The following is a 10000-nucleotide window of genomic DNA, read 5'->3' on the forward strand; positions in this document are numbered from 1 at the left end:
AAATATGGGTCCTACCTTGGAGACTCACAAATTTTGAAAAAATCAGTAAATGAGTTATCCTTAAGAGACTTTGTAAGTTGGTTTTACTTTGAATACTTGAAATGTGGGTTCTGGATTGATAACTCACAATGTGATACATATCTTGGAAACTCAACGGGAATGTGGTTATACCTTGAAGACTTGGAAAGTTGGGTTTATGTTGAACACTTGAAACTTTTTTGGGGGCTTTTATTTATTTATTTATTTATTTATTATTATTATTATTATTTTATTTATTTATATTTTGGAGACTTTTGGAGTTGCTATCACTCTTTGGGATCTAAACCTATCGATGTAGTTCTTTGTCGGATGGTGCTTGATGGGAGCAAGATCAAGAAAGTTCTGGGAAGAAAGTGCAGGCTTACTCCCCCTTTTTATGTCATCAAACCTGAAAGCCTTAAAAGACAGAATTGGAAGAAGAGAAAAAAAAAAAAAACGTAAAATATACATATATATAGGTGGAAATCTCATTTTGAAAAAGACTGTGTTGGGTGAGGATTGAGTTGGGGTTGAGATTTTGAATGTGAGGGTTGGGGTTGAGATTTTGAATGTGAGGGTTGGGACACACACACACATACACATCAACAAACAAAAGTTAAGCCTTGACTATTCAGTTGAGGATTCTGTGTTTGGGGTTCACAGATCTAAGAACGTCCCCCTTGACACACATTATATACTGTTATACACCTCGGACTTGGCCCTCGAGTGTCCACAACGGTGTATAGTAGGAGGGAGTGAAGCGCCAACCTATTGCTCCCATTGCACACACACACACACAAACAAAAGTTAAGCCTTGACTATTCAGTTGAGGATTCTGTGTTTGGGGTTCACAGATCTAAGAACGTCCCCCTTGACACACATTATATACTGTTATACACCTCGGACTTGTCCCTCTAGTGTCCACAAAGGTGTATTATCTGCTTAGTTTTGTCTTTTGTAATTCCTGTGAATAAAATGAACCTAAAATCTCTTCCCTTCCAAATCATATATTTTATAAGTCCAAGGAACTGTATCTATTACATCAACAATTTTAAAAAGTTCTTTCGTCCATCGTTCAGTAAAACCCTTTTCAAAAAGAAATATTCTAATTGAACACCTAGTCAATGAACAGCTAAAAATCAAGTCAATGAAAAGAAAGAAAGAATCACAATTGAACATCCACTCAATGAACTGTTAATATTCTAATTGAACACCTACTCAATGAACTGTTAATATTCTAATTGAACACCTACTCAATGAACTGTTAATATTCTAATTGAACACCTACTCAATGAACTGTTAATATTCTAATCAATGAAAAGAAAGAAAGAATCCTAATTGAACACCTACTCAATGAACTGTTAATATTCTAATTGAACACCTACCCATCAAGTCAATGAAAAAGAAAGAAAAGAATCAAGATGAACACCTAGTTAATGAACAGAAAGAAAGAATCCATATGAACACCTACCCAATGAAAAAGAAATAATCTAATCAATAAACTGTTAATATTCCAATTGAACACCTAGTTAATGAACTGTTAATATATTCTAATTAAACACCTAGTTAATGTACAGAAAGAATCCATATGAACACCTACTCAATGAAAAATAAATATTCTAATCAATGTACAGAAAGAAAGAATCCTAATTGAACATCTACTCATCTAATCAATGAAAAGAAAGAAAGAATCACAATTGAACATCTACTCAATAAACTGTTAATATATTCTAATTGAACACCTAATCAATAAACTGTTAATATATTCCAATTGAACACCTAGTTAATGTACAGAAAGAAAGAATCCATATGAACACCTACTCAATGAACAGCTAAAAATCAAGTCAATGAAAAAGAAAGAAAAGAATCAAGATGAACACCTAGTTAATGAACAGAAAGAAAGAATCCATATGAACACCTAGTTAATGTACAGAAAGAAAGAATCCATATGAACACCAAGTCAATGAAAAGAAAGAAAGAATCCTAATTGAACACCTAATCAATAAACTGTTAATATATTCCAATTGAACACCTACTCAATGAACAGAAAGAAAAGAATCAAGATGAACACCTACTAATCAAGTCAATGAAAAGAAAGAAAGAATCCTAATTGAACATCTACTCATCTAATCAATGAAAAGAAAGAAAGAATCACAATTGAACATCTACTCAATAAACTGTTAATATATTCTAATTGAACACCTAATCAATAAACTGTTAATATATTCCAATTGAACACCTAGTTAATGTACAGAAAGAAAGAATCCATATGAACACCTACTCAATGAACAGCTAAAAATCAAGTCAATGAAAAAGAAAGAAAAGAATCAAGATGAACACCTAGTTAATGAACAGAAAGAAAGAATCCATATGAACACCTAGTTAATGTACAGAAAGAAAGAATCCATATGAACACCAAGTCAATGAAAAGAAAGAAAGAATCCTAATTGAACACCTAATCAATAAACTGTTAATATATTCCAATTGAACACCTACTCAATGAACAGAAAGAAAAGAATCAAGATGAACACCTACTAATCAAGTCAATGAAAAGGAAAAAGAATCAAGATGAACACCTACTAATCAAGTCAATGAAAAGAAAAAAAAGAATCAAGATGAACACCTACTAATCAAGTCAATGAAAAAGAAAGAAAAGAATCAAGATGAACACCTAGTTAATGAACAGCTAAAAATCAAGATGAACACCTAGTTAATGAACAGAAAGAAAGAATCCATATGAACACCTAGTTAATGTACAGAAAGAAAAGAATCAAGATGAACACCTAGTTAATGTACAGAAAGAAAGAATCAAGATGAACACCTAGTTAATGAACAGCTAAAAATCAAGTCAATGAAAAAAGAAAGAAAAGAATCAAGATGAACACCTACTAATCAAGTCAATGAAAAAGAAAGAAAAGAATCAAGATGAACACCTAGTTAATGAACAGAAAGAAAGAATCCATATGAACACCTACTCAATGAAAAAGAAAGAAAGAATCCATATGAACACCTAGTTAATGAACTGTTAATATTCTAATTGAACACCTACTCAATGAAAAGAAAGAAAGAATCCTAATTGAACATCTACTCATCTAATCAATGAAAAGAGAGAAAGAATCCTAATTGAACACCAAGTCAATGAAAAAGAAAGAAAGAATCCTAATTGAACACCTACTCAATGAACTGTTAATATTCTAATTGAACACCTACTCATCTAATCAATGAACTGTTAATATATTCTAATTGAACACCTACTCAATGAACTGTTAATATATTCTAATTGAACACCTACTCAATGAACAGAAAGAAAAGAATCAAGATGAACACCTAGTTAATGTACAGAAAGAAATATTCTAATCAATGAACTGTTAATATATTCTAATTGAACACCTACTCATCTAATCAATGAACTGTTAATATATTCTAATTGAACACCTACTCAATGAACTGTTAATATATTCTAATTGAACACCTACTCATCTAATCAATGAACTGTTAATATATTCTAATTGAACACCTACTCATCTACTCGATGAAAAAAAGAAATAATCTAATCAATGAACTGTTAATATATTCTAATTGAACACCTAGTTAATGAACAGAAAGAAAAGAATCAAGATGAACACCTAGTTAATGAACAGCTAAAAATCTAGATGAACACCTACTCAATGAACTGATAATATTCTAATTGAACACCTACTTATCTACTCAATGAAAAAGATATATTCTAATCAATGAACTGTTAATATATTCTAATTGAACACCTACTCAATGAACAGAAAGAAAGAATCACAATTGAACATCTACTTATCTAATCAATGAACTGTTAATATATTCTAATTGAACACCTACTCAATGAACTGTTAATATATTCTAATTGAACACCTACCCATCAAGTCAATGAAAAAGAAAGAAAAGAATCAAGATGAACACCAAGTTAATGTACAGAAAGAAAGAATCCATATGAACACCTAATCAATAAACTGTTAATATATTCTAATTGAACACCTACTCATCTAATCAATGAAAAGAAAGAAAGAATCCTAATTGAACACCTACTTATCTAATCAATGAACTGTTAATATTCTAATTGAACACCTACTCATCAAGTCAATGAAAAAGAAAGAAAAGAATCAAGATGAACACCAAGTTAATGTACAGAAAGAAAAGAATCAAGATGAACACCTACTCAATGAACAGCTAAAAATCAAGATGAACACCTAGTTAATGAACAGCTAAAAATCAAGATGAACACCTAGTTAATGTACAGAAAGAAATATTCTAATCAATGAACTGTTAATATATTCTAATTGAACACCTACTCATTTAATCAATGAACTGTTAATATATTCTAATTGAACACCTACTCAATGAAAAAGAAAGAAAAGAATCAAGATGAACACCAAGTCAATGAAAAAGAAAGAAAAGAATCAAGATGAACACCTACTTATCTAATCAATGAAAAGAAAGAAAGAATCCTAATTGAACACCTAATCAATGAACTGTTAATATATTCCAATTGAACACCCACTCAATGAACAGAAAGAAAAGAATCAAGATGAACACCTACTAATCAAGTCAATGAAAAAGAAAGAAAAGAATCAAGATGAACACCTACTCAATGAACAGTTAATATATTAATGAACTGTTAATATTCTAATTGAACACCTACTCAATGAACTGTTAATATTCTAATTGAACACCTACTCAATGAAAAGAAAGAAAGAATCCCAATTGAACACCTAGTTAATGAACTGTTAATATATTCTAATTGAACACCGACTCATCTAATCAATGAAAAGAAAGAAAGAATCCTAATTGAACATCTACTCATCTAATCAATAAAAAAGAAAGAAAAGAATCAAGATGAACACCTAGTTAATGAACAGCTAAAAATCAAGATGAACACCTACTCAATGAACAGTTAAAAATCAAGTCAATGAAAAAGAAAGAAAAGAATCAAGATGAACACCTACTCAATAAACAGAAAGAAAGAATCCTAATTGAACACCTAGTTAATGAACAGCTAAAAATCAAGATGAACACCTAATCAATGAACTGTTAATATATTCCAATTGAACACCTACTCAATGAACAGCTAAAAATCTAGATGAACACCTACTCAATGAACAGCTAAAAATCAAGTCAATGAAAAAGAAAGAAAAGAATCAAGATGAACACCTAGTTAATGAACAGCTAAAAATCAAGTCAATGAAAAAGAAAGAAAAGAATCAAGATGAACACCTACTCAATGAAAAAGAAAGAAAGAATCTAATTGAACACCTAGTTAATGAACAGCTAAAAATCAAGATGAACACCTACTCAATGAACAGCTAAAAATCAAGTCAATGAAAAAGAAAGAAAAGAATCAAGATGAACACCTAGTTAATGAACAGCTAAAAATCAAGATGAACACCTACTCAATGAAAAGAAAGAACCCAATGAATACCTTTCTTTTCCCTCATATCTATTTACTTATTCTTGTTAAAAAGCTTTTTTCCTAAATAATTCACGTTTTTATCAAGAAAATATAAGCTAAAAATAAAAGTGAATGCACGAATTTTTTGGTTTTAATTAAAAAATTGGTGAATTGACTTTTTATTTTTAGCTTATATTTTCTTGATAAAAACGTGAATTATTTAGGAAAAAAAGCTTTTTTAACAAGAAAAAGTAAATAGATATGAGGGAAAAGAAAGGTATTCATTGGGTTCTTTCTTTTCATTGAGTAGGTGTTCATCTTGATTTTTAGCTGTTCATTAACTAGGTGTTCATCTTGATTCTTTTCTTTCTTTTTCATTGACTTGATTTTTAGCTGTTCATTGAGTAGGTGTTCATCTTGATTTTTAGCTGTTCATTAACTAGGTGTTCAATTAGGATTCTTTCTTTCTTTTTCATTGAGTAGGTGTTCATCTTGATTCTTTTCTTTCTTTTTCATTGACTTGATTTTTAGCTGTTCATTAACTAGGTGTTCATCTTGATTCTTTTCTTTCTTTTTCATTGACTTGATTTTTAGCTGTTCATTGAGTAGGTGTTCATCTAGATTTTTAGCTGTTCATTGAGTAGGTGTTCAATTGGAATATATTAACAGTTCATTGATTAGGTGTTCATCTTGATTTTTAGCTGTTCATTAACTAGGTGTTCAATTAGGATTCTTTCTTTCTGTTTATTGAGTAGGTGTTCATCTTGATTCTTTTCTTTCTTTTTCATTGACTTGATTTTTAACTGTTCATTGAGTAGGTGTTCATCTTGATTTTTAGCTGTTCATTAACTAGGTGTTCATCTTGATTCTTTTCTTTCTTTTTTATTGATTAGATGAGTAGATGTTCAATTAGGATTCTTTCTTTCTTTTCATTGATTAGATGAGTAGGTGTTCAATTAGAATATATTAACAGTTCATTGATTAAATGAGTAGGTGTTCAATTAGAATATATTAACAGTTCATTGATTAGAATATTTCTTTCTGTACATTAACTAGGTGTTCATCTTGATTCTTTTCTTTCTGTTCATTAACTAGGTGTTCAATTAGAATATATTAACAGTTCATTGATTAGAATATTTCTTTCTGTACATTAACTAGGTGTTCATCTTGATTTTTAGCTGTTCATTGAGTAGGTGTTCATCTTGATTCTTTTCTTTCTGTACATTAACTTGGTGTTCATCTTGATTCTTTTCTTTCTTTTTCATTGACTTGATGAGTAGGTGTTCAATTAGAATATTAACAGTTCATTGATTAGATAAGTAGGTGTTCAATTAGGATTCTTTCTTTCTTTTCATTGATTAGATGAGTAGGTGTTCAATTAGAATATATTAACAGTTTATTGATTAGGTGTTCATATGGATTCTTTCTTTCTGTACATTAACTTGGTGTTCATCTTGATTCTTTTCTTTCTTTTTCATTGACTTGATGGGTAGGTGTTCAATTAGAATATATTAACAGTTCATTGAGTAGGTGTTCAATTAGAATATATTAACAGTTCATTGATTAGATAAGTAGATGTTCAATTGTGATTCTTTCTTTCTGTTCATTGAGTAGGTGTTCAATTAGAATATATTAACAATTCATTGATTAGAATATATCTTTTTCATTGAGTAGATAAGTAGGTGTTCAATTAGAATATTATCAGTTCATTGAGTAGGTGTTCATCTAGATTTTTAGCTGTTCATTAACTAGGTGTTCATCTTGATTCTTTTCTTTCTGTTCATTAACTAGGTGTTCAATTAGAATATATTAACAGTTCATTGATTAGATTATTTCTTTTTTTTTCATCGAGTAGATGAGTAGGTGTTCAATTAGAATATATTAACAGTTCATTGATTAGATGAGTAGGTGTTCAATTAGAATATATTAACAGTTCATTGAGTAGGTGTTCAATTAGAATATATTAACAGTTCATTGATTAGATGAGTAGGTGTTCAATTAGAATATATTAACAGTTCATTGATTAGAATATTTCTTTCTGTACATTAACTAGGTGTTCATCTTGATTCTTTTCTTTCTGTTCATTGAGTAGGTGTTCAATTAGAATATATTAACAGTTCATTGAGTAGGTGTTCAATTAGAATATATTAACAGTTCATTGATTAGATGAGTAGGTGTTCAATTAGAATATTAACAGTTCATTGAGTAGGTGTTCAATTAGGATTCTTTCTTTCTTTTTCATTGACTTGGTGTTCAATTAGGATTCTTTCTTTCTTTTCATTGATTAGATGAGTAGATGTTCAATTAGGATTCTTTCTTTCTTTTCATTGAGTAGGTGTTCAATTAGAATATTAACAGTTCATTAACTAGGTGTTCATATGGATTCTTTCTTTCTTTTTCATTGAGTAGGTGTTCAAATGGATTCTTTCTTTCTGTTCATTAACTAGGTGTTCATCTTGATTCTTTTCTTTCTTTTTCATTGACTTGATTAGTAGGTGTTCATCTTGATTCTTTTCTTTCTTTTTTCATTGACTTGATTTTTAGCTGTTCATTAACTAGGTGTTCATCTTGATTCTTTCTTTCTGTACATTAACTAGGTGTTCATCTTGATTCTTTTCTTTCTGTACATTAACTAGGTGTTCATATGGATTCTTTCTTTCTGTTCATTAACTAGGTGTTCATCTTGATTTTTAGCTGTTCATTAACTAGGTGTTCATCTTGATTCTTTTCTTTCTTTTTCATTGACTTGATTAGTAGGTGTTCATCTTGATTCTTTTTTTTTCTTTTCATTGACTTGATTAGTAGGTGTTCATCTTGATTCTTTTTTTTTCTTTTCATTGACTTGATTAGTAGGTGTTCATCTTGATTCTTTTCTTTCTGTTCATTGAGTAGGTGTTCAATTGGAATATATTAACAGTTTATTGATTAGGTGTTCAATTAGGATTCTTTCTTTCTTTTCATTGACTTGGTGTTCATATGGATTCTTTCTTTCTGTACATTAACTAGGTGTTCATATGGATTCTTTCTTTCTGTTCATTAACTAGGTGTTCATCTTGATTCTTTTCTTTCTTTTTCATTGACTTGATTTTTAGCTGTTCATTGAGTAGGTGTTCATATGGATTCTTTCTTTCTGTACATTAACTAGGTGTTCAATTGGAATATATTAACAGTTTATTGATTAGGTGTTCAATTAGAATATATTAACAGTTTATTGAGTAGATGTTCAATTGTGATTCTTTCTTTCTTTTCATTGATTAGATGAGTAGATGTTCAATTAGGATTCTTTCTTTCTTTTCATTGACTTGATTAGTAGGTGTTCATCTTGATTCTGTTCTTTCTGTTCATTGAGTAGGTGTTCAATTGGAATATATTAACAGTTTATTGATTAGGTGTTCAATTAGGATTCTTTCTTTCTTTTCATTGACTTGGTGTTCATATGGATTCTTTCTTTCTGTACATTAACTAGGTGTTCATATGGATTCTTTCTTTCTGTTCATTAACTAGGTGTTCATCTTGATTCTTTTCTTTCTTTTTCATTGACTTGATTTTTAGCTGTTCATTGAGTAGGTGTTCATATGGATTCTTTCTTTCTGTACATTAACTAGGTGTTCAATTGGAATATATTAACAGTTTATTGATTAGGTGTTCAATTAGAATATATTAACAGTTTATTGAGTAGATGTTCAATTGTGATTCTTTCTTTCTTTTCATTGATTAGATGAGTAGATGTTCAATTAGGATTCTTTCTTTCTGTACATTGATTAGAATATTTATTTTTCATTGAGTAGGTGTTCATATGGATTCTTTCTGTACATTAACTAGGTGTTTAATTAGAATATATTAACAGTTCATTAACTAGGTGTTCAATTGGAATATTAACAGTTTATTGATTAGATTATTTCTTTTTCATTGGGTAGGTGTTCATATGGATTCTTTCTTTCTGTTCATTAACTAGGTGTTCATCTTGATTCTTTTCTTTCTTTTTCATTGACTTGATGGGTAGGTGTTCAATTAGAATATTAACAGTTCATTGAGTAGGTGTTCAATTAGGATTCTTTCTTTCTTTTCATTGATTAGAATATTAACAGTTCATTGAGTGGGTGTTCAATTAGAATATTAACAGTTCATTGAGTAGGTGTTCAATTAGAATATTAACAGTTCATTGAGTAGGTGTTCAATTAGAATATTAACAGTTCATTGAGTGGATGTTCAATTGTGATTCTTTCTTTCTTTTCATTGACTTGATTTTTAGCTGTTCATTGACTAGGTGTTCAATTAGAATATTTCTTTTTGAAAAGGGTTTTACTGAACGATGGACGAAAGAACTTTTTAAAATTGTTGATGTAATAGATACAGTTCCTTGGACTTATAAAATATATGATTTGGAAGGGGAAGAGATTTTAGGTTCATTTTATTCACAGGAATTACAAAAGACAAAACTAAGCAGATAATACGCCTTTGTGGACACTAGAGGGACAAGTCCGAGGTGTATAACAGTATATAATGTGTGTCAAGGGGGACGTTCTTAGATCTGTGAACCCCAAACACAGATTCCTCAACTGA

General features: G+C 29.6%; 1 long non-coding RNA gene across 1 annotated transcript in view; it reads right to left on the bottom strand.

Annotated features, from left to right (window-relative positions):
• Positions 1 to 9831: 9831 nt before the first annotated feature.
• LOC147007604 (uncharacterized) overlaps positions 9832 to 10000 on the bottom strand; it is a 3146-nt gene continuing 2977 nt past the window's right edge. Inside the window, exon 2 of the long non-coding RNA XR_015054063.1 lies at positions 9832 to 10000. This exon is cut by the window's right edge and continues 1684 nt beyond it. This is a non-coding gene — a long non-coding RNA (uncharacterized LOC147007604).

This window comes from Eptatretus burgeri, unplaced genomic scaffold (genome assembly GCF_056783735.1).
Source record: "Eptatretus burgeri isolate ZD-2024b unplaced genomic scaffold, Ebu_testis_v1 Ebu_testis_scaffold_73, whole genome shotgun sequence".
NCBI lineage: Eukaryota > Metazoa > Chordata > Myxini > Myxiniformes > Myxinidae > Eptatretus > Eptatretus burgeri.